Source organism: Rhipicephalus microplus, chromosome X (assembly GCF_043290135.1).
Source record: "Rhipicephalus microplus isolate Deutch F79 chromosome X, USDA_Rmic, whole genome shotgun sequence".
Classification (NCBI taxonomy): Eukaryota; Metazoa; Arthropoda; class Arachnida; order Ixodida; family Ixodidae; genus Rhipicephalus; species Rhipicephalus microplus.
Genome location: NC_134710.1, coordinates 58,923,540 through 58,950,208, shown reverse-complemented (window position 1 = coordinate 58,950,208; position 26,669 = coordinate 58,923,540). Strand labels below are relative to the sequence as shown.

Genomic DNA, 26,669 nt, shown 5'->3' with positions numbered 1-26,669 from the left:
CAATAAAATTGAAGGTGTAGTAATGCACTGACTTTCATGTTCACTGTTTTTCATTCTGCGGGCCCATACCATAACGCGGAATACGGAATACTATTACCTATTGGTTCCCGTGAATAGGCATTTCGAAATACATCCGTGTTTCCCGCGTGGGCAGCACCGGTGGCGCGAAGCGCGACGACACGGAGCAAGCGGGACAGTATTCCGTTTTTCATGGTGCGGTTAGGCTCACCGGTCATATCGGTGTGATTTGAGCTCAAACGTTTCTATCAGAAGCAAGCTTATCTTTAGAGGTGAGATTCATAGTGATATAACAAGGCTACTTCCAGCAATTGCACTTACCATGGTAATTTCAATTGCTCGAAATAGCCTTCTTTCGGCATGCTTGCAATTGGGCTCCATCGTATCGCACTGACGCAGGGAAATGTCCTTAATTATAACGACTGCAGTCATTATAAATAGTGGCACTTTTTACGGGGCATTTCAAACCGTGAGTACTGTACGTACAGTCCCCCAATTTATCATCTCACTTTTCTGTGCGCTAGCGTTATATTATGAAACCAAGTCTTGACCGAGTTATAATGTACTACAGAACAGGGGAGTGCCTGGAATGAGCTTCGAAAAGTGACACCCTAACAGGGTTAATCCGCTTGCGGCGCTGTGGTCGGTGGTCTGCAATAGGTCGTCATTTTAACAGTTACGTACGACACGGTTAAACTGGTTTTGCGCTTTGCCCCACGCTCTGCTGCTGACCCACAAGTGGCGGGATGGAATCCCGGCCGGGGCGACTGCATTTTCGATGGAGTAGAAAAGGCTTGAGGCCCGTGTATACTTCGATTTAGGTGCACGTTAAAAAACCCTAGAACTTAAAGAGCACTCCACTACTATATCTCTCGTAATCATATAGTGGTTTTACGACGTAAAACCCCAGATACTATTATTATTAGTTTTGCGCGTATGTTGTGTTCTGAAGAACGTAATACAGAACGTTACACCGAAAAATTGATTAAATAACATTTAAAGATACACCCACACGCCCCCATGCGTTAGATAGACAGATGAACGTGGTTTGAAATTTGAAATTCATTTGCAATTGAAATACAAGTGCTAAATTGCATGTGTTGAATACAAATACAGAAAGATGTTTCAAAGTCTCAAGACTGTGAGTGAAACCTCATGAATATCATTAAACAGAGATACAACGCAACAGTACATAAATAATGACATCTAAATGTAAAGATATGTATGAAATAGCGAATATTAGTTATACGAAATGCGTAGAACTGCGCTGATATGGAGTCACGTCCTTCAGAAGGAACAGCCTATAACATACGTATACGATGGGCTCAGCTGAGTCGGCTTCGTGGGCATGTGCTTCTCTCGACATGCTTGCAATTCGGCTTCATCGTATGGCGCTGACGCAGGGAAATGTCCTTCGCGCACGTAATGACTTAAGCAAGTTAGGTGTGAAATTGCAACATAAAAACGTTAGTATAAGTAATAGGTGGCTGGAGCCGCAAAATTGCAACTCGCGGCGCTGTTCACGAGTGAGATAGCCAAGCACAATTCATTTTTCAATGCAGGAGTGGCCGCCAGACCGGCGGAAAGCAGCCCATTTTACTGTTGGCCCTTATGGAAGGAAGCCTTTATCTTAAAGAAACGCTTGTTCACTGTTTATCGTAAGATGTGGGTAGGCGCATCATCTTCTTTGAATTAATTTATGAAATATATACTTTTTTCGCAAGAATGTCGAGCAACCATATCTTTATCGTAGTTGCACCTAAAAAAGCTATTTGTCGGAGTGCTTTGCGATGTTGACCTATGTTTTGAAAAATAGAATGAGTTTGGCCCTTCCGAGATTGGTATGCCCAGGAAAAACAGTGCCGCGGGTCACTATCTTGCCGCTCCGGCCACGAGCGAACGGGGCCAATCGTTTTCTCTGGTGACTGTACAGTGGCGGTCACAATTTTGCGGACGACGGGACCACTTGTCAGAAAGTACCACCTCGCTTTCTGATGCCTGCCTGCCTGTGAAGCTCGTGATCGTGCATAGCAGACGCGCATCCCTTTTTACCTGCCAGCCTGCCCGTTCACTCTCTTCAACAGCGCGCATCGGAACGCCAGTAGAACTGCAAGGTGTCACTCCTGCTGTCGCCGCGGAAACGCCAAGCGATGGTATCGTGATGGGAACACGTAATTTTTACTGACAGTTCTCGGTGTGTGCCGCATTCTACGCTTCGGTTCCAGACACTCCGGAGGACACTTCCACAGAACAGAGCGAAAAATTCCAGCGTGCATGTCTTCCAAGAATGAATGCTTTTTAGTAAATTCATCACGAAAATAGATTCTCGAAAAAACTGACGCTGCAGGCTTGCTTTCGGTGGAGCGGAGCGTCTGGGACTAAGGCGCAGAATGAGATGCGTGCTGAGCCCTGCCAGTAGAAATTAGAGGTTTTTAGTTTGACGTTTTTGTGGTCCGCCCCGCTCCGGGAGCACCCGCGAAACCGCAGCGGAGCGGCGGCTGATTTTTCTCTTTTAGTTATTCGTTGGCGGCAGCGAAGCGGACCTTTCGCAGTTGCAGCGCCCTCTGGTCGTTTTCATCGTCGGTAAACAAAATAAAAAACATTTTTTTCACTTATACAAAGCAAAACAATAACGTATAAATTATCTTTTCCCGAAGAATTTAGAAATCCACTTTCAATGCATTAACCGTCTATTTTTTTGACAAAAAAGCAAGCTCCGACTTGATAGTAACCACTCAAAAGCCAGCAAGGTTCCGTTCCAGATCCATTGCAAGCATTCTCTGTGTGTTGTTTGCGCTTTTGACGCGTGTGTGGTGGCGGCGTTTTTATTTTTCACCGTTGAAACTGTGTTTGCATAACCATGCAAGCACTCGCGGAAAGCGTGCCATCTCCGGAGACAGCTATCTTGAAATGAGCAAAGTTACTGCACGCACGAGAGATGGCGCGCGCGTTGTCCCCCTTCCGCTTGCAAAAACGGCAGCGACGCACCGCGCTCCGCTTAGGCTGCTCGTAAGCGGACCGTATTCCCCGCTCCGGTAACCCGCTTAAGGCCTTAGCGGAGGGCGCATGCGCACTCGCATTCCCGCTCCGCTTAGCTGCAAAGCGGAGCGTAAAAACGTCAAACCAAAAACCTCTATTAACGTCTTTTCGTGACGATATCAACGCTCGGTGTTTCCGCGGCGACAGCAAAAACGACACATTTAGCTTCTTCTGGCGTCTCGGTGTGTGTGCTGTTCAAGATGATGAACGAGCAGGCTCGCAGGTGAAAAATGGCGCGCTTGCGCAGTGCGCGCTTTCGAGCTTCGCAGGCAGCCGTCAGAAGGCGCCGCGGTGCTCTTTGACACGCTCTCGCATGGTCCACAAAATTTTAACCGCCACTGTACATGCAGAAATACCCGAACTCACGCATGACACACGAACACGCACGCGCAACCACAATTTTCGATGCAGACAAAAATGCCTGAGGCCCGTGGGCTTTAGGTGCGTGTTAAAGAACACCATGTACACATGGTTAAAACCTCCAGAGCCCCCCACTGTGGCCTCTCTCAGAATAACATCATGGTCTTGGGCATTCAACTCCAAGAATTATCGTTATTACGCACGCACCACACGTTAGCGAAAGTACAAAGATGTGCACAGGCACTTAGCTTATTCACGCACACGTGCATATACATACACGCACACCTGACCTACACGTGCAGGTACATGAACGTGCCAGCGCATACAGATATATGCTCATATTCACACCTGCATACACGCACACACCACCCCGCCGTGGTGGTCTAGTGGAGGTACTCGGCTGCTGACCCGCAGGTCACGGGATCGAATCCCGGCTGCGGCGGCTGCATTTTCGATGGAGGCGGAAATGCTTTAGGCCCGTGTGCTCAGATTTGGGTGCACGTTAAAGAACCACAGGTGGTCGAAATTTCCGGAACACTCCACTACGGCATCTCTCATAATCATATGGCGCGTGGTTTTGGGACGTTAAACCCCACATATCAATCAAATCGACGCTCACATGCACTCGTACAAAACACATAACTGACACTTACGTGATCGCATGACACAGGCGTGTGCGCAGGCGTGCAACACAAACAGCTACACACCATCCCACTCACGCTCCCGGCTCAGTCACACAAGTGCATGCGCACACATGCCACATTTAAACGCCGGCACAGATAGTGGCAGCACGCGCGTGCACGCACAAACAGCCAAACACGCTCTCGCTGGCATACACACACCATGCGCACATGCGTATGCGCATGTACGCACATAAGCACAGGCACACGCACCAGAACACATGCGAAACAAACATATACACGCGTCCATAAACGACCACACACCCCTGCACCCCATCGCGTGCACTCACAGGACGGCTTCTACAGCAGCTTCATAAACTCCCATGGTGCTTCCCTTTCAGTCACCACTGCAAACTCAACGATGAAAGCAGTCGAACTTCGGACCATAGCAACTTTCATTCCTTAAGCAAGAACTTTTCTTCATCATGTAGACGACTGCTTCTCGGTTATAAAGAAAGACGCGCTAGATGCGTTGTCGTCCCATCTGAACTCAGTTGTACTAACACCACCTAGACTAGCTCAAGGCCTCTCCATATGCATCGTGACGTCACAATACTTGCCCGCACCGTTCGCTCCACGGTATTGCGAGCAGCCGACGGTCCCTTCTATTTATTGTGTTCGGGTTTGCGCATGGAGTGAAAATATTTTAAGGAACGCTGGAATTTCGTGTACTGGCTTACTAAGACCGAGTGATTTGTTAGTTTTACAGCAGGAATCGCAAAAAAAAAAAATTCGTCCGCTTTGGAAAAAATGGGGTGTTTTTGCTCGCACTTTTACGTGTGCGATTGAAAATCGCACGAGTATTTATACACATACACATTTTTATATATTCAGACAACTTTTTTGTCACCTTAACACAAGAAAAGCGTGTCAAACAGGCTATTTCGTAAAATGCAATGTAAAAAAAGGGGGGGGGGGTACAAATATACAAGCCCTAAATTTCTCTTTAAAAAATTGTCACTACACCACGTGAACTTCACTTCTTTTTTAATGTGCTTGCTTTGCCCACAGAACCTTTTTTTTTTGGGGGGGGGGGGGGAGGGCGTCATATTGCACTGCAGCATTTCTCAGTTTGCGAAAATTTCAACAGGTTGTTTGCTATTGTGTTCATTATTAAGGGTATTGCAATTTCTCACGTGTAGTCATTGATTGACTAATATGTGGGGTTTAACGTTCCAAAACCACCATATGATTATGAGAGACGCCGTAGTGGAGGGCTCCGGAAATTTCGACCACTTGCGGTTCTTTAACGTGCACCAATATCGGAACACACGGGCCTACAACATTTCCGCCTACACCGAAAATGCAGCCACCACAGCCGGGATTCCATCCCGCAACCTGTGGGTCAGCAGCCGAGTACCTTAGCCACTAGACCACCGCGGCGGGGCGTATTCATTGGAGCATGTCTGTATTTACACAGAATATCTCAACACAGGTATTATTGTTGATCGAACAACACTTGGTTGATTAGAGTGAGAAAGGAACTCTTGCGTGAAGCTTGCGCTAGTAAGCTTTTCAACTGCAAGTTTTGTAGTTTGTACCATGTGAACAGTACAAGGCTTAGGAAAATTCAGCCCATCTGGGGAAATGTTTCTAATTATTTGAATATTTTAGGCTTCCATGTCTCTATTTTGAAAAACAAGAGCGGCGCGGCATGATTTGCATGACAGCTTTTTAAGGGCGACATACGCGCAGTAGCCAGTGACATAGGCAACAGCACCGATGTCATGTTTTGCAGCGGTGCTATCATCATCGGTTATCATGACAATACCGCTAAAAGTCATGTTCTCTTGACCGTTTTGTACAAGTCTCTCAGCATGACTGGAATCTTCCTAACGTGGAAGTGCTAGCAGTTTCTGCAGTTGAGGAAAACTGTGGCGCAGCATCTTCCTTCAGGTGAACTCTGTCATTTTAACTTCATGTTGTTGCAGTTGTCTCGTCGCAGTGCGTCAACTTTCTTACGGAGTCATTCGTGTGGAAGTGAAGCTCGCATGCGCATTTTTAGCAAAACATGATAAATAAAATGGCAGTGCAAACGTGATATTCCCGAAAATCCCACCAAATCAACTCACTGCTGCTTTACATTAAAAGTTAAAAATATTAACTGCACAACTTTTAAAGCAACAGCGTTAAAGAGCTTATTTTGTTGACCGAATGGCATTGACTCTAAAATGCTATCGTCTAAGAACTACATGCGGCCCAACCATGAATATATGAATTCACTATTTGTAGTTGTTGCTTCTGTTTACTTACCTTCGAATGGGCGCTTGGAGTGTAACCCTTCTTCGGAATGGCTCGCAGCCCCTTATCCTTGCGACCAATGTCCCTCGGAAAGGAAAACACATGAACCATTGGCACACTGCCATAATTTTTTTGAACCTAGCACACTGCCGAGTACGCAACAGCGGCCCATGTAACTGGAAGCACCCGACCATGTGTGGCTCAACGAATTTCTCACACGAGGAACGTTCCAGCGTTCCTCAGCAGTTCACTTCACGATGCAGAATCACGCAATCACAAGTGCCCAATCCCGAAATGTCACTGGTCAACTAATCCACCGCTTCAATAAAAATTAAAAAAAAAATACACTCGCAAGAAATTAAAAAAAAAACATTTGCACTCCGTGCAACTTCGCGACGGCACAATATATTGCCGAGCAGACGAGGTGAAGGGCAAAACCAGCAAAACTAACCAAAACAGGTTGTGTTGAGCAGTACAACTAGTTTGACGTAGATCGCTCGTGTGGAGAGGATTGAAAAGGCCTTGAGCTAGTCTAGGTGGTGTTAATTGTAATGGTTATAAGTTTCACGTATGAAAAGGATGACGTCGTGGTGCAACGTGAAGGGACAGGAGTTCGTTTCAGCGTGTTTCGAAAGAATACGTACGCACACAGGAACTAAACTTCGGTTTTATTCACCCTGCATGCTTGCCACAAACGCTCCTGCGTCTCTTCACTTATTCAGCTTTCGCAGGAAAAGTGTAGCTCCCCAACACACTTGGAAAGAGGATTGAAATCAGTGCATGCGAAGCTTTCAAGCAACGGCTACCCTTTTTCTTTCGGGAATTGAATGACGCCAATTATCCCAGCCACGTAACGGCGCCTCCTCTACGTCTGCTCATCGTAAGCGAGCCCTGATACTATATGCTACCGGAACCAGTGAGGTCTTATAGCACACTTGCTTCGTTCCGTTAATGTACACGTGCCACACGTGTCAATGAAAAAAAAAAACTGAAAAACGCACTCATAAGCGGGAAGGACAAGCTTCCGAATGCCAGGTTTTTTGGTGCTGTGTGCAGTACTCTGTGTACAGACTGTTATCAAGCGTTCATTAGTGAAGGCGCTTTTCAGAGGCGTCTGAAAAAACCTAACTGCATGGCTTCTTCTCGAATCCTTACTAATCCGAACTACCGAAACCACGCTGAACCACAATGTTGGCACCGCTGCACCGTCTGTTTATGCTCGCTGTTAGCGCTATATACCTATCCGCACTTACTTAATCGCCATCCTTCCTTCATCGCGTCATTGTGAAAGAGGGCCCCCCACAGCAGCCCAAACATCTTTAATTTTCAAGTTATTTTAGTATTTGGTCCACGTATTCATTTTACCTTTGACTATACACTCACACAGTCGCACAAATGCATACATATTGACAGAACACGCACATGCATGCATGAACATCTGCAAACGCCTGGTGTCACACACACCCCCTTAAAGACTACCTAGTTGAGGAACTGAAAAACTGAAAAGCACCATGCTGGAAGCACCATGCTGGTTCTAGAAGGTGAATAATCGGCATTGACGACCTCCTGTCTGATTCATCAATGAAATGATTGTTGCTCCGCTCAGTTTACCAACAAATGACAGACAGTTAGTTGTCACTGTTGTTCTTCAGGCAATTATTTGCCATCAATTCTCAGATGGAAACAGGATGAAAATAGGCTGAGATCAATCCTCGAGCGATGAACAGTCATATACAAGCTAATCAAAACGGTGTAACACTTGACGATGTCGAATGCGACAAAATGTTAAAAGCAGCTTTTGCGTCAGACTTCGCAAATGAAAATAGCGTCATTACCTTCTACAGCTACTAGCATATTGCTAATGTCATTCCAATGACAACGTGCAATTCCAACGATATTTTGCTTTTAATTGACAATCTTGAATATTGTTAGCCTATCTGCCTATTTGCGTCTACTGTTTTCACAGTAGCTTTCTACTGACATCACAGCGCATAAGTGGACAGTTGTAAGAGTTATTGTCTCCAAGAAATCAGGTAGCAAGAGCTCCCCACCTGACTAGCGGCTTATATTATTAACAAGTGCGCTACTTGTGAAATAATGGATACTCTTATTTGTTCACAAATCATGAAACTTTATACACGACTGTTTTCATCCTTCACAGCATATATTTCACAAAGTTTTTTTCTAAAACACAATGGAAGCTTTCCTATGTGATATCCGCCCATAATCTACGATATAACGTACTGACAGAAGCAATATTTATGAGGCTTGTAGGAAGCATTCGATAAGGTACCATCTTAACGAATATTACTACAAACATTAGTGTCAAATGTGCCTGCTGACATCTTCTGATCAATTGAGGCATACCTTAATAACCGTTCATAGCTCGTCAATATTAACAACATCTTATCTCATTCCCTTCGAGTAACGTCTGTAGTTTTTAATGAATCTGTTCGCGGGTCTCCCCCTATCATAATTATATATTAACGGCATACCTGTGCACCTGTGCATGCATTCCTGCAACATTCGCATGTTTACACATGTCTGCGCCTTTAACACATAATTGTTAATAACTCTCAACAAAATTATTTTCCGGAAGATACTATCTGCTTGCAACAATGGCACGATTGCTGGCTACAAATAATCACTAAAACAAAAGGAAACGACAACAAAACATTGAAATGTAAGGAAAGTATTTGCAGGCAAAGCGTACAAATTTAGTGTATTCACACAGATTAATAAAACAAGATTAAAACCGTGTTTATTTTCAGCATGCATATCACCACTTTGCAATAAAACATAGCTAACAAGCGAAAACCCTATTTTCGGTCAAAACTGTCATGTCGACCTTCAGACAGGATGTGGCCAGGGAAATATGGGTGGGTGTCTGACGGCATACCGGGAGCCGCGTAATGCAGCCACGTGCGCCACATGTGGCTTGTGGCCCACTGGTTGATGTCCCCTGCATATTACACTTTTTTTCCTCGATATTTCATCGTTTTAAGCCTTCAAGGACCAACTCGAGGCATTGAACCCAAGGCATTCATAAATTCAATTATTAATTTTTTTCAACCACGAGAGCTATTGTACGGCGAATTATAAAAGCCACATCTTCGCTCATGATTTAGATTGGGATTCAACAAGGTTTCAGGGAGCTGACTTGTGTACATTAAACACTGTTTCCAATAGTTGGACTTGATGCATGCCATGGGTCACGCCGATAAGTCAGAAGTAAAATCTGATCATCCATTTCTCTCATATGACATAAGCTAAACAAGGACTCTAAGCATGTTGACAACAACTTCGAACGGCTTATCATTCTTTCGTAACATACCGAAACTAACAACATTAGGCCTTTCGATTATATCTCAAAAACTATTGTAAGTCTATTTTAATGGAGGAGTTCTGTTAAATCACTTCGCGATGTCAGCTACGCATGTGGCGGCGGGAGCGAGGTTGGCAATTCAGTCAAGTTTTCCTACAGACATCCTAAATTGTTTACCAATCTTTCAAAACAGTTTAGGAAGTTTTGCGCACTAAGAATATAAATTTTACTGTAAATGTGTCATATCCACGGGCTTCTATGCATGGACATTACAATATTTTATTTTAATACGAAATAATGTCACCTAGAAATCGTATTCACAAAAATCTCTAGCAGTGCATACGCTAATAAGAGAAATTTTAAGCAAATACTGTCATCGTAACTATAATTAGAGAGTTCGTTAGGCTAAACACATCATCACCATCATCGCCATCATCATCAGTAGCAGCCTGACAACGTCCACTGCAGGGCAGAAGCCTCTCCCATATGTTCCACCAATCAGCTCGGTCCTCTGCTATCTACCAGTATCTGGTTGAAGACGACACAGCAAGCCATGGAAATTAAAACGATAGGTGTAAACTTAAGAGACAGCATGAGAGCGGCGTGGGTCGGGGAACAAACTGGGGTTAAGGATTGCATACTTGAAATCAAGAAGAAGAAATGGACATTGGCCAGGCGCGTGGCGCGTAAGAGGATAACCACAGGTCCCCAAGGGTAACTGACTAAATTCTAAGAAGAGGCAAGTGCATGAGGGGGGGGGGGGACAGAAAATTAGGTGGGCAGATGAGATTAAGAAGTATGCAAGTATAACGTTGCCAAAGACCTATATCACCTAAACCATGAGTTTTTAACAGGCGGCCTGGCCCGCAGGCCATATTTGATTTTCACTGCGACTTTGGTATACGATTAAACTTCTGTGCCTTTTTAAAATGGTATTCCCATTATTCTCTCGCCTATTGTGATAAATATTGCTTTGTCTTGAGGTGCTACACAGTCGGTACTCGCCTCCAGCATATTTTCCTGAGGCACCCCGTGCGGTCACTATGTGCTGAAAGAACACCGTAAAAAAAAACTTTATTTCGGAATTTTAACAATTCTGCAGATCTGCATACATGCGATTTTGAAGCCTTCAATAAATCCCCTGTGAATATGACCTACATATGAGAAAAGTAAATATATTCATAAAATGGCAACTTTGGCTCTCCTCCCTCCCCCCCCCCTCGCTCTGACTTACCTTGTTCAGTGTCTTCGCTCCTGTTGGGCTAAATTTCGGGACCGTGGCCCGATAGCTGAGATGACTTTGAGACCCCTGACCTAAGCACAAAAAGCTTCATCTAGTGCTTAGGTCACCCTCCTAAGTAAGTTTTGCAAAGAAGTTCGATTGCTCTTGCTAAACAGTGATGGCAGTTGAAAACAAAGTCGTTCGAACTACCTTATTTCAGCGTCATAAAATCATAGGCCTTTAGAAAAATACAGAGGTTTGTAAAGTAAGGGTCCACACGAAACGCTCCTGTGCTAAAATTTTGGTTAGAGAGAATTGCAGTCAACCTTGATGCAAGCATCTGCTATTGAGGCCAAAGGCAAACATCCTACCGGACAAGCAGTTTTCTTAATTCAGCCCTGATTATAAACTAAAATAGGGTTTAGTAATCACTTTTATGAAAAAAAAATGTTCTTACCTTTTCATTCCATGAAAAGTATTGCAAGACCTCTTCTGCTTTTTGGAATTGCAGTCGTGCACATTTAGTTGACCTATATCCAAGTATTTTAGTTAGTATGAGCTTCTTTATTATACTTATGAACCTGTTTTTGTGTTAACTCAGTCTAACCTGTGGAAATAAATAAGAGACTAAAGACCAAACGAAATCGCAGTCAATAAAGGTGGTAGAAGAGTACATAAGAAAATATTACTGTGTTGCTTAACATATATGTATATTTTTGTATATTTCAATTTTGTTTACTCAATACTTCGGACTCGTAGAACATGAGGGTGAAGTATTAAATAAATAAAATAAAAGTATGCCGCTTTCTAAATTTTCAATTTTAACTTAGGAACAATAGCTTCTCCTGCGTATATGTAGCTACGGCAGCATTGAAGACCCGATGTAACAGTAACAAATGTATTCGACTTCAGTTCGGGTCTTCTTCAGAACTTGACCACATTAGAAACGCCGAACAAACCTTCTCTTTCAGGTTTCTGTTACTGGGGTTTTTCTGCTCACACGCAAATTTATATCTATGCACACATATATACATATATGAAGAAGCTTTTTTTAATGGGCAAAGATACTTCGGAAAACACACAAAGAAGCGGTTAGTTTAACTTTATTGATCAATGGTTTTGACTGGACCGGTATTCTTCATTTCTCTTAAAACCCCCGACGAAGACTGGTTCACTGGTCCAAACCCTGGGCAAATAAACTTAACTGTTGCGCCGCAACAGATGCATATGTACGATACTGTGGTTGATTTCTAGTAAGCTCAGCACTGAGACGCAATCTCATCACGGATTAGCAAGTACACCGGCGCATTCAAGACCGTGCATTCAAGGCCGTCACTAATAGTGCTCTTAAATACTTTTAGGTACTTCCCACCTTAACTTATATGTGAGGAATATTGGGAACGTAGCTAGGGAAATTCTTTTTCAAGCTGATCACGTAGAAACAGATGATGGTTTTTCTTAATAAGAGAGGAAAGAAATGAAGCTTAAACATTAAACTGTGTAGCCTGACGTATCGGTTGGCCGTAGTTCATCTTATAATTTTTACGTGCTAATAGATCAAACTGACACAGCATTTGCCCAGATATGACAATGGGCAACGTATAGCTTAATTGATATATAAGGTTTAACATCTCAAAATCACCGTATGATCATGAGAGACGCCATAGTGGAGGGCTCCGGAAATTTCGACCACCTGTGGTTCTTTAACGTGCTCCAAAATCTGAGCACGCGGACCAACAATATTTTCAATCCCATCGAAAATGCAGCCGCTGCAGCCGGATGCGATCCCGTGACCTGCAGGTCAGCAGCCGAATACCTTAGCCAGACCACTGCGGCGGGGCGAGCGAAGTACAACTTGTTAACCAGAAATGCAATCAGGAGCACAGCAGTTGTACCGTAAGTAAAAAAAAACAAATTGCCGGCATTATACGACGAAACTGTGAAGGTGTTCTGGTCAATCTTATATAGTGAAATAATACTTCATGAAACGAGATCATGGAGGCACGATATGTTTTCACAAACGTCTCGCCAAAATTAATGCGTTCTGCCATTCAGTTGAGCAGAGTTGCGCATATTGCTCGTTTCTAAATCTATACACATACTACTCAACTCCTTAATTTGTCGACATATTAATTATTGCAACATTGTGGGGAGACGGCCTCAGCAAGTGACCTCGACAAACTTTATACACTGAAAAATAACGCTATCGAATATTCTCTCATCACGACAAATATCAAAGCCTGATCAAGACGTATTTAGTACTAATAGAATAAAATATTCACCCTTCCCAATTTCAGTAACATTTCATGCTATAGAAAGAACAAGTACCACTGCCTAAATAACGATAGACGATAGTTTAACAATACTGACCTTTTCTAACATCTGTTGAGGCTTTGTCTTATGCACCAAACACCTTTATACGTGACTTGATAACAAAGCCAGACGCCAACAACGCCGAACAATCCTAATCTTATCAACACCAAAATTTTTGAATCACTTGCGAAAAGAAATTTTCAGAACACACATCTGCTCGAATTTTCCCAGCTTAAACCTTGCTTTTGTGCGATTGATGTGTTGCCATATACTAGTACATAGAGATGGCTCTCTCTAATAAACACACACGCACACACACACACACACACACACACACACACACACACACACACACACACACACACACGCACGCACACACACACATACACACTTTTTTCAATTTTTATTCAGTGTTTCATTGCAGCCAAGCTTTTTCTTTATGTTTAGTAACTGTGAACAAACTTAAGGAAATGCTATGCCATCGTCTCATGTCTTGCAATGATGCTATATAGTCTCAAGTCTCGCGCTGGTGTCACGCTGGTCCTTAGTTTGAAAGGCTGCACATTTGGGACACCAACACACGCTTTCCCATCAAAGCCAACGCCATCGACGAGCTAATTCATCTGTCTGAACCAGCGAGGCTAGCGCCGGGAGCTAGACACACCACGCTAGAGGAGCAAACAGTAGAATAAGAGTACAAAGGAGACCGGAGATCAAAAAACACATAATCGCAAAACAAATCATATAATCACAAGAAAAGACAGAAAATGATATAAATTATCACATCATCACACGTAAACAATAGCAAAAAGCAGATAAACCCCCATAAACTCAAAGGAACCGTGGCAATTTAATACTTCGCAGTTCGTACAGCTTTCACTTAGAATGGAACTAGTTTTCTTTTGTTACATTAAATGCAGCTAAAGTAATAATTGTAGTTTTATTTTTTCGACAATTGGATAGTCATTATGCCACTTTTTCGACCTGTAGGAGGAGAATGAATACGGGGCCCATCAAACTCATTGCAGTGCTTGTCCTCCCCATTCTACTCCTCGCGGTGAAAGTAAACTGTTCTCATTATTAGCACTGAAGTTCACCCCTTACTCGGAGCAGCCGTCCTGCCAGTAAAAATCTGCAGCGCAAGCGGATAACACAGTTCTGCACATCGCACACATTAGAACATCTCAAGCAGCAAATTTGATATCTTGGTCCATGCACACGGTGAGCTAAAAGCACGAAGTCACGCCTGAACGAGGACATCCATATGTAGACGCAAGAAAGAGTGTTAGCGTGGAATTAGTAAGTGTTATCACATAAAAAGGAACAACTAAAAATAAGCTTTTAGTTTCCTATATTAGTACCTTATATTTTGCTTAGTTTTGATAATTCGCTTACTACAGTTTTCACGACCATGGAGGCACCTGGAAAGAAATGACGCACCTGGAAAACTGTCGTGAAACCACAACACATTTAATATTGGAATTTATTGTAACCTCTCTGCAACTCTGCTATACACAGAATTTACATTAAAAGCCAGCATTCAAGGGGTTGTGGCTTTATAATAGCTAGGCCTCAGGGCGTATAGGAAGCAGCCGCAAGTGACAATGATGTTAGAATAACCCGTGAAATAGAGTAGGAGTATATATACATAATGGAGCTTGATTGCTGAAATATGGTGACTAGAAGGGCACTATTTGTAAAATATAAATTATTACATTCTTGTTAATTTTTGAAGCACATACTCTAGTTTGCGAGTTGCCACTGTAAGGCACTTGCTAGAAATCAGACAGTGGAGCGAGTTACCCTCAAAGAACATCCACTTGAAACGAAGTTTGTAACTAAAACTACAGTTTCGAGATATGCACTGTTAAGGTCACTGTAAAAATGGAAGTGTAACACACACACACACACACACACACACACACACACACACACACACACACACACACACACACACACACACACACACACACACACACACACACACACACACACACACACACGAATATATATGTTTGTTTTGGGACGTCAAATCCCACATATTAATCAATATTTACCAAAGGTAATTATTAAATATTTTAAATAGGATTACTTCCGTAATTAGTAGTCTGTACTCCAATGCTCGCACCAACCGCGTGCTTTTATTAGTTAACATGAATTACCACATTTTACGACATACCGCTGGTGATCCTTCATGTTGCTGTTAACCTTCATATGAAGGACACTTACATAGTAATAATAAATATTGCTTGTGCTAGTCATCGAACATCAGGGAAGATAAAATTTTTAAGATGATTTTTAAGTTTGGGTATGGAATGATCGGACTTCCTTTGTTACAAATGGCGTGTCTTTAGATTATTTCTCAACATTATTTTTAAATTTTTTGCCATCCTGGTAGCATTAAACATGGTGTTATGCATACGCATTCTGAAAATTTCATCCTGATTGTTCAAATGAGTTTTTTTGTGTGCCTTGTAATATGTCATGGTATCAGCTTTCAGTTCGGCATAATACTTGAGAATAGCTACAAGGTAGGCTAGTTGGTGTTGATTGATGTTCAAAGTGTGCATAGTAAATGCAAACACGAGACGGAAAACACATGCAGCACGCAATGATTGCACTCGTTGCGTCATCTAGTGTGTTTTTCCGTCCCGTGTTCGTATTCACAAAGTGTACTATTAAATATTGTCTTTTAAATTGCCATCAGTATGTTTTTTCAGAACTACGATATTGGTTGCTATTTTTACTAATTATTGTATAATTCATTTTTTTCTATAACACATTTTATTTGCAAACATTATACAATCGATCTATTTCTAGCCCTCCTGTGAAACTACCTATTGAAAATAACAGTTTGAACAAATTAATTAAGGCAATGGGCACCTACAGGCCATGCATACCACACACAAATTTACTACTTTTACACCGTAAACTAAGGAAGGGAATTTCAGAGGGCATATTCTTTTTGTTTGACACAATCTTGATAAAAAACTACAAAATGGTTTCATTATCTGCCGGTGCTGGGCAAATAAGTTGTTTTTTTTTTTATGAACGCCAGCTCTTCCTCCTCTACTGCTGGTTGTGGGAATGAATCCCGTGCGCGGAAGACGCATTTCCGCGGGAAATGAAAGAAAATCCGTGTAGCTATAGATGCACGTGAAAGATCCTCTGATGTTCAAAAATTTCTGGAGCTTTCAACGGCGCCTCTCACAATCATACCATGATTTTGGGACGTAAAGCCCCAATAAGTATAAATATAAATCTTACTTCGTACTTTTCTCATTCATTCTGGCAACACTGATCTCCCCTTCTGTCCACCGTTAGTTGGGCTAGCTGTGTGACGCCCCTGGCACTCGTGTCGTAGAGTTAACATTCGAGCGTTGTTTTCTAGCTTTGGTGAAGATTTCTGTGTTCATAACTTCGCCTTGATTCAAAAGAAGTTTACTAACAAAAAATGGAATCTTACCAGCACTTCAAGAAATCTTGGAAATCCCAACGGAAAACGTAGCTCAAACTCTGATAACATTGATGATGTTTTACGTCCCAAAACCACGATAATATTATGAGGGGCGCTGTGGGCTCTGGAAATTTCGACCACCCTGGGTTCTTCAACAGGGGCCTGAATCTAGGCGCACGGGATTCGGCATTGCGTCTCCACCAAAATGTGGCCGCTGAGGTCACGATTCTATCCCGCAACCTGCGGGTAAGTAGCCGAGCGTCGTAACTACTTGTCTACTGTGGTGTGCGTAGGTCAAGATTTGAATGGAGAGCTACATTCGGTCCGCTTACACCGAAACGTCGTCGCACAACAGTGGAATATCAAGTGGCTGCTCACGCCCCGCCGCGGCGGTCTCTAGTGGCTAAGGTACTCGGCTGCTGACCCGCATGTCGCGTGATCGAATCCCGGATGCGGCGGCTGCAATTTCGATGGAGGCGAAAATGCTGTAGGCTCGTGTGCTCAGATTCGGGTTCACGTTAAAGAACCCCAGGTGGTCAAAATTTATGGAGTCCTTCACGACGGCGCTCTCATGATCATATGGTGATTTTGGGACGTTAAACCCCACATATGAATCAAGTGGCTGCTGACGTGTTACTAATTTACATCAAACAAAATTGCGTTGGGGCTATGCAGAAACAACAACGTCAGAGCACGCGTTCTTCGAACAGCTTCTGATCGCGCATGCCTGCAAGCTTCAGCGCATATTCGGAGACGTTCAGTGGCGGCTCTGCGCGTGAGTGTATACTTGAGTCACATGTACTGGCATTCGCATTTACTTGTAGTGCAACCTTATGGAAACTATAGTGCCTGGTTGCAAAGTAAATCTTCCCTTTGTAACACGTCTTTTTTTTTCTTTCAATAATCCATGCTAGTGTGTGCGCACGCAGTGTTATCGTTAATAAAAGACAATATCTGCTATATCATGACTATTTCTGGACACATCATTGACTACACGTCTGAATGGGCAGTTAAGAACGACGGTGACATTCAAAATGCACTTGAGCTACTGTTAGTTTAACATGGAGGCTCCCTCTGCTGCTGTCCCGGAAACACTCGACAAAAAACTTTAAACTCGGTGCCTTTGCCATCTGACCAAGCTCATCTGTTGCTGTGTGCAGTTCCTTATGTGCCTTAACGCAACCATGTTCTTGTCCGTTTCAGTTCCTCATCATCCACCTTGTGCACTATCGTTGCTGATGCACAAGCAGCGAAACTGTTGACGTTCATTTATGTTGCGACTGACAGCTAGCCCGCAATAGGAGCTGCATTACGCGTAGCACAAGTGGTGATGAGGTCAAATTTCACGTTGCGAGGTTGCCAATCTCCAGTTTACTAATCCTTTCGCTTGAACGCCTCAAAGAAGAATACGCCCAACGGCTCGGTATACGGCTAGACTGTTGCAAGAGACGCTGGTTTGCTGCAGCGATTCACATGTGAATTTCATCGGTGACAGTGAAGTGCCTCGGGTCTCGAACATGCTTTCGTAAACTTCGTGACAGTGAAGAAAGACGTAATGGCAGAAGTTTTACGCGCAAATCCGCGGCATGATTACGAGGTGCGCCGTAGTCGAGGGCGCAGGAAATTTCTACCATTCGGAGCTCTTTAAGGAGCACCTAATTATGGGTTTACATACAGCGGCTTCTAGAATTTTGCCTTCCATTGAAAATGCGATCGCCGCAGCCAGGGTCGAATTTGAGACATTCTGGTCATTCGAAAAGCACCATACCTACTGTACCATGCACCGCGGGGAGACAGTAAGGAAACTTTCCTCGCCACATTTAATGTGGCGAGGAAAGACGCAAAATTTCGACCACCTGGGGTTCTTTAACGTGCACCCAAATCTGAGCACACGGGCCTACAACATTTCCGCCTCCATCGGAAATGCAGCCGCCGCAGCCGGGATTTGAACCCGCGACCTGCGGGTCAGTAGCCGAGTACCTTAGCCACTAGACCACCGCGGCGGGGCAACGGGCCCCAAGTGATACATAAAACGCACGCCTTAAGCAAATGATGAAACCAGGGGAAGTGCATGCGTATATGGTGGTCACCCAGCGATTCCCGTTCGTTGAGTTTCCACTGCTCCGTTTATCACACCGACGAATATCTTAATGGTCGGGGGAAGCATGTAGAATTTCCCCGGCACGAGTGGAATCTCATTAGAGATATTCACAAACACGACGTGGACAACACGCACACTAACTTTTAATGTTCTTGATTGACTTCCTGCTTGATACGGCAGTTGAGATAGGTGTCGTCTGTAGCGAGTTTCATCAGGTCATTTCCACTTTAAGATGCAGCGACCAAGCACCGGTGAGGTGCAGGGGGGAGGAGCAGTCGTTCGTTCTGCGAGGTGGTGGCGCCCTGTCCTTTTGGGCGGTACCGGGGTCAGTCCCACGTGACCAAAGTATTATAGCAATTCTAGGTTACGTATTGCGATTACTTGTTGAATATTGTGGGTTATTCTAAATGTTATTAGTTTATTTTACCATGGTTTTAAGCATTTCTAGGCATGTTTTAGGCCTGTATTAAGACCTTGAATTGTGAGCATGACCACGCCACATGAGATCTAGTCCTAAAAACAACCTGCAAGCTTTATTTAATTTATTGCCATTTTATTTATTGTACCTTCATTGCACTGGAGGCATGAGAGAGGGGAGGGGTAAGCGGGAAATAATCAGCATCATGAATCATCATTTATTTCACCCTTAAGGGTTCCTGACGTGCATTTCATAAATTACACAAGAGGGGAGAACATTTTACAAAATACAAAAAAAAACTAAGAAAATAAAGTATTACAAATATACGAGCAACACTTTTGCAGGATCTGAGAATAGACGCAAAAAGTGTACTTATACAAATATAAAAATATGTGCGCACAAAATTTCCACGTACAACGTACATCAATTGGTTAGTAGTACCATACAGCAAGAAATCAATACTATAGGGTAGTAAAACAATATATTTTGATAATATTAGACGTGGCTTCACCTAAAGTTGAAATAAAACAATGTCAGAAATGAGCCTATGGAGCAATAAATCGGGGGCTAGCTGCTTTTACCAAATTTCAAATGCGCCAGACCGACATTGGTAAAACTTCTCTTTTGGCAGATGTATGGGCTCAGTTAGTTCACTGTGTACATGCAAATCATGTCAGCGAATATGAACACAATGACATATTTCTGCAGTCATTTTGTTACGGGAAATTAACGTTACGTGTTAGTAGATATCGTTACCTCATTGACAAAAATAGCCAGCAAAGTGGCATGATATTTAGAACAACCTTGATAAACCCTTTTTTATACTTTTAATTAATTTGTATATCCCAATTACATATTCTTTTCAAATATAGATCCAGAAAAGGAAGAAAAGCGCACCCTTTGCGGGAGGTCGATAGCACTTACATCCCTATCTCGCGGAGTTTTTTTTTTTTTTTGCTTCTGCTTTTTAGCAAGAACGTACTACTCTACCATTATAAATTTTATTTTTATTTTTTTTTTCAATTACGAGCCGCATGCGTCAAATAGCGGAATTGTTTTCATCGCGACGTGGCGGACTCCAATCCAATGTGAAGTGGTGACAGGCTCTTCACGAGATTATTGAAATGATAATTTTCCATGACGTTATCGTAATCAAAAATAAGAAGCTGGTTTGCGAGACAACAAAACTTTTGTGGTCACCAGTAAGTTAATTGTCGTCACGGAGGGAACGATGTCGTCTCAGTAACTACATCTACTTAATTTCGTTGTGCACGACAGCTTCGCCACGATACTGAGTGAAATTACAGTGAAGCCATCTTTAAAAAGCAAAAAACAACCAGGGGCGCATCGAATAATCTCTTGGTTTGAGCGTGCACGACATTTAAACGATGCAAAACATAATCAAAGCTTGGGTAGAGGCATCGCATGAGTGTAGGTGTACTAACTAGGTATGAATGTCATTCAAAGGTCACACATCAGTGTCTCTGGCGTTGGTTGGTAAAGCTGTACGACAGCTTCGCCACAGTACTAACTTTCTTCTGGAGACATTAGTGTTGACCCTAACGGATTTCGCTATATCTATGCCCAAAACAGTGAATAACTGCTACGTTCTAAGAACAACCTTCAAGCTTTATTTATTTATTGCCATTTTATTTAATGTACCTTCAATGCACTGGGGGGAAGGAGGCATTAAAGAGGGGATTGAGTAAGTGGGAAATGATCATCATCATCATTCATCATTTATTTCACCCTTAAGCGTTCCTGAGGTGCATTACTTATATAACATAAGGGGGGTGAACATTTTACTAAACACAAAAAACTAAGAAAATAAACTAGCACAAATACATGACCAACACTTTTTGCAGGATCCGAGAACAGACGCAAATAATGTACTTATATATATATGAAAACATGTGTGCGAAAATGTCCACTTACAACGTACAGCGATTGGTTAGTAATACCATACAGCAAAAAAACAATACTGTAGGGTAGTAAAACAATATATTTCTAACACCTATATATACAGACTAGTTAGGTAATACTTGGAGCAGAGGGCTGTTAAGTACGAAGAAACAAGGCAACATGATATTAAGTTCTGGACATGGTATATTAGCTACAGTCTTGATAAACGTCTGGTATCATCGATGGGGACCAAGTCATTGGGAGGTGATATTATTGCCAGGATGTTTTGTGGATAAAGAAACGACTGAAGGTGTCAGCATTTCCTGTTTCAAGTCTGACTTTCTAGCGATGGTCGATATGCTGTGATACGTAATGCTGCTGAGAAATGAAATGATTTTGATGAGACGTATGTTTCATAGAACTCACGACACGAAGTTAAGCATGCCATCATTCGACGACATGCTAGGGATGGGAGGCTTGAGTTATCCTTCATTTAAGTTAGGCGGGAGGTGCGGTTATAATTAGAATAAATGAATTGAACTGCATTCTTTGGAACAAGCTCAAGCGCAAAGATGAGTTTTTTGTGATGTCCGGCTCTCTAAAGGGCACAGCGTTTTTGAAAATGCTATATTGAATATTTAGTGGAGTTTGACAACTGTAATAACCATATGTACATACATGAACATTCGTAGTATCCCTTCAATTAACGCGAGCGTAGGCACGAAGCAATGAATATTGAAGGTATATCGGGCGCATGAGCAAAACCTGTCGACCGGTTTATGAAGATCTGGTGTTCATCCTAGTAGTAAAACCTCTTCGACAGTGACACACAGGTTAGGCGAATCCCTAAATATCTCTTGGATGGGTAGCATGCATTTCGCTTTAGGCTATCACAGAGATGCGAATTGCGACATTGTGAGGCCTGATGACAAGCGTTACTGAGTAACCACGCTTCTTGAACTTGAAAGGCCATAAAATGTAACAATTTTCGCTATTGGCTGGTTTGCATTCAAAAGAAATTTGGTGTTCTGCTGGGCCGCGTGAAGGCGAGATAGATAAGAATAGAAGAAAGGCAGAAAAGTTGAGAAAAGTTACTCTTTTAGCCAACCTAACAGTTCCCCGTTTGACATCACAACCGACCAATCAAAACGGTGTCCGTGAGAAAACGCAGCAGCACTTTCGTGTCCTTTCTGAACTGGGACGGGAAGACCCACGGTCCCATTACTATGTATAATATGGCGGCGAAACAAAGCCTTGTCTTCGTAACTGTCTCGCATGCACGCGCACATCATCGAAAGCGCCGTGAGTGAAAGCTACTTTGTGAAACAAAGAGAAACCTTGTCTTGCAATGTGCAGATAAACGTGCCAAATTTATGCTCGCCGTGTGCCTTCATCATGTGATGTCTACCCGTCTAACTACTACTGGACAAGTAGAAGAACACTGCTAGTTCATCCGTTTTCAGCCTTTCTATTGCACCATTTTCATAACAGCAAAAATAGGGACAAAACTATTGCACCAGTATCGATGCTCATTAGCCAGTGAAATGGGCACTTCTACGCCAAAAGCCAATCATGTAACGCTGATTGCAAATATGTAAAATTAGAGATGAGCGCCATGCATCTCTAGCACAATAAAGACGCTACAGACTTGCACTTGACACGAACGATTATATTAGCGGACGTATGGAACATGCGAAATTTCTTTGTCCTAGCAATTCGCACCATCTGCAAGCCCTTTATGTGCAATTACTCCACCGAAAATATCGAGAAAATAACTTCAGTGGTTGTTGATATCTTTCTTGCTTCTTCAGCAAGATTGAGAAAATTTGGGGCAGCGAGTGAACTATCTTCATATTTTTGTTAAATGGGAAATACCCTCAATGACGATATTGTAAAGTCAATCCAGAGATTTTTCTTGCAATCAGAGGTATTTTAGGGGGTCGGGGTCAATCTTGAGATCAACGGTTGGCTTTGTTTGGCAACACTGGGATATCCTCACTCCTCGGTAGATCTGCTAAGTGAATGCACGAGTGTGCGAGATATCAGTGCATTGGCATAGACCAAACGAGCCAATGTATAGGCTATAATCTTCGCGAAGACTGCTTTTTGAGAGCGATAACTCTACTATTCCAGGTAAAAACCTCGTTCCTTGAATTTAACCTTCAAGCTCAGCCAAGGTCACGCTATTGTGTTGTCTGAGCTGTGTCAGCGCGGCAGAAATTTACTTATAGCCCACGAGATGGCGCGAAGCTCTTGCTGATGAGTTGGTGGCGACGTTTCTGCAGCGTATCAGCGCCTTGATGGCGTGCGTCGCATTGCGCGTCGTCGTAACACTGGCCAAAGAACTTCAGCGAAGCGCTAATCACACTGAACAAAAAAAAAAAAAAGCGCGCTAGCATGCCTTTCTACTAGCATGGAAAACCTGGTGTTTCGCGTAAGACGTGCGGCAGCTTCACGCCGGTGATTTGTCATTTCGCAAAGCACGGATACGCTACAACAGCCGCGCAGCGGTTAGCTGCTGTGTAAAATAGTTTTACCTCCGTAAAAATATTGCGATTAATTTAAACCAGCTTCATCATGGCAGGCTAGTTTTCACATCGTGTGAGAGATGCCGTAGCTGGGCGGTGAGTCTCTGGGATAACTTAGCCCACAATGGGTTTCCAGCGAACACCCAAGGTAAAGCTTACGTCATTATTTTTGGATTTTAACTCCACGCGAATATGTCCACATGAGGCGAATTCAAGTCCTTGTGTTCAGTAGCAGAAAGTGATAGCAACTGAACTAGCTTATTCGGTTTCAATTGGGAGGCGAATTTCATTAAAAATTGAAAAGCACTGTGGCGTTTTGACTGTTCGTCAGGTTAATTACAGGCAATACATAGGCTGGACTTTCTTGTTAAGAGAAAGAATAAATTGAAAGAAAGGAAGAGAGGTCAACCAGAAATTATAGCATGCGGTTTGCTTCCCTGCACTAAGAGGAAAGGGCAAATAAGGATGAGAAGAAAAGCGAAAAGTAGAAGCACGAAAAAAAAAATGAGTGGGGTAGCTATAGTCTATTCAGTAGCCCACAACCGCGCAAAAAGTTCAATATGGCCTCGACTGATTTTCTGTGCGAAGACGGATCGTGACGACATTCGAACACTGACTGTACTGATAAGGGTCTGTCATCATGTCGGTTTAACGCAGCATCTAGTGGCAGTCTGTGCGCGCTGTAGCCAGTGCAGTGACCCCGAAGGTGATCTATCATTTAATGCTGCTCCAATGATTGCAAGCAGCACTGTATTCCATGCCGATTCGGTAGGCAGAAAATTTGGTGAAAGCGACACCAAGTCACAGTCGCAGAGCACCGTTGTCTCAAATAGAGAGAGTCCGCACGGAGACCGAAGTCGACGAGAATGGTCCAGCATATGCAGTCGCGTGTGCCGTAAACTTGCTGTATTCCACAAGTATTTTACGTCTTCATTAGCAATCTGTCATATTTTCATGGTAGCATCATTCTTTGAAAATGGGATAGATTCTTCTGCACCGTGTTCGTGCGCCGATTCAGCAGCTGCGTTAAAAAATTACATGCGGGGTTTAACGTCCCAAAAGCACCACTGCGTTAAAAAGGGAACAATAGCTATAAAGTTGCTCTTTATACGTGGTACCTCTAGTCGGAAAGAAGTTCTACCTATTACTGTTTTTTTTACTTCTTTTAGTCATTTTCACGCTACATTACACCCACTGCACGACTAAGGCCTTTACCGCTGGTCTACGTTAGCTTGCGTGAGCTGATTTCATTTTATCCCTTCGAACTTTGTAAAAGAGTACTAACAAGCTTTTTGAGACAGCAAGAAGAACATTTTTCATGTTTTTTTTTTGTAATATGCAGTACTAAACGCTCTCCACACACCGGAGTCTGAAAACATGCATAACTTATTTTACTTTGATTTTAAAGTTCCAGCGACTGAGCATCTGCACGCCAGGCTCGCCACAACGGACATTAACTCGATGAGTTAATGGAGTTCCTCTGAGTTCGTGAACTGTGCCTCTTGAATGCAGCAGAAATTGCAGAAATCAGGGTCACCGAACGACAGTTCACCGATCACTGTTTACGTACATCCCGAGCATCTGCTGCTAATACGTCGTGGGTCGAGTTGATGTCACCCCTTGACGTCACACTGTAATGACACGTCACTGAGGAGCCATCCGCTCAAACCCAAGTACATTTTTAAGGCAGCGGTATTAAAATGCATTCGATAAATTCCCAGACACCGAAATACTGTTAGGGTTCCCAGCACCAGTGTTTTTATTATTAAAAGCAACAATTCTCAGATATTTAAAATTCGTCTCAGTATACTCCTTTAATTCTGTCTCTCAATCTAACTCGCTGCCTTCCTAGATTGCATTTTGCATTCCATGGTACCCAATACGTTGATCTGAAGTTCTCAACTGACTACGGGTTCTCAGTCCTACTTTACAAGACCATCTATTACTACACAAGTAGTCCCTAAAGGCATAGTGAACAAGTCGACGTAGTGATGTACACGCATTGCACGGTAGAAGTGGTAAAAGAATGTGTCAAATCCACTTGGATGGGTACTGCTTAGGAGATCTCTACAACGTATTTTTTTAGAAAATACAGATGTTTCTTTAAAAACCATAAGGCAGTAAGGCTCTTGTCATTTTCGCACATGATCTCATCATCGAGGCGCAAATACTTGGCTGTTAATGCATGATGTAACATGCACTACATTCATGCACTACATAAAATAACACAACATAACATAACCATAAATAACTTAAAATAATATAGCTCACCGCAACAGAAAATACACTGCAAAACAGCTGACAGTTGCATACTTCACTCGAGGCATTTGAAATGCACTGACAACTGTAGTTTGACAGCAGAACCAGATTAAATGAAACTTTTTTTTTTGTTTTATTGCACCTTACCTTGCCATCGCCAGTTCGTGCGTCTCATGAATGCAGTACGCGCCCTAGAAAGCTCACTTCCCACTCTCTTGTAGTTCTTTGTCACCTATAACTTGCCTCATCATTATGTATTGATTATAATGACATGTCGGCGTTTTTATATAGTACCAACTACCTCTTTTCACATATAAATGGATTAGTGAAGATTCCAGACATAAAAAAACTACATAACATCGCACCAGCTTGTCTGTCAAAGCATAGCAATTACACGTAATCAGCACGGTGTTCTACTTTTTTAGATGGCACGAGCAACCAGTGACACTCTTGATTCTGTTCCAAGCACTCCCGTTCGACCACTTACTGCCACGTTTCTGAATATTCCGAAAATTTGTTTTAAAAATAAAACTGTTACAAAATCAATGCTTATGATTCAAGTTCACAGTTTTACTGGATGCATGTGACATCGGAACATAAGCTTACGTTCAATAATGACCGCTTACATGTCAGAAAATTAACAATTACTGATTGACTGAACTAATTGCGATAGCAGATGCTTTTCTGTTGAGCAGTTGAGATTGTCTTGACACCTGGCGGAGAATATTGCAAACAACGCGCTTCTCTTGACGTAGCTCCCGAGACCCACTTCGCAGCGCGCGAAACACAAACTAAACCAAATTAAT

The 26,669-nt window shown here is 42.8% G+C and overlaps 1 long non-coding RNA gene across 3 annotated transcripts in view; it reads left to right on the top strand.

Moving 5' to 3' along the window:
* LOC119176075 (uncharacterized) overlaps positions 1-26,669 on the top strand; it is a 116,365-nt gene that overhangs the window by 30,536 nt on the left and 59,160 nt on the right. The window contains exon 2 of one of the 3 annotated variants that reach the window (XR_012886772.1): positions 12,652-12,781. The exons of the other annotated variants lie outside the window; for them this stretch is intronic. This is a non-coding gene — a long non-coding RNA (uncharacterized LOC119176075). The remainder of the gene's footprint in view (positions 1-12,651; positions 12,782-26,669) is intronic. 3 annotated transcript variants of the gene reach the window in all.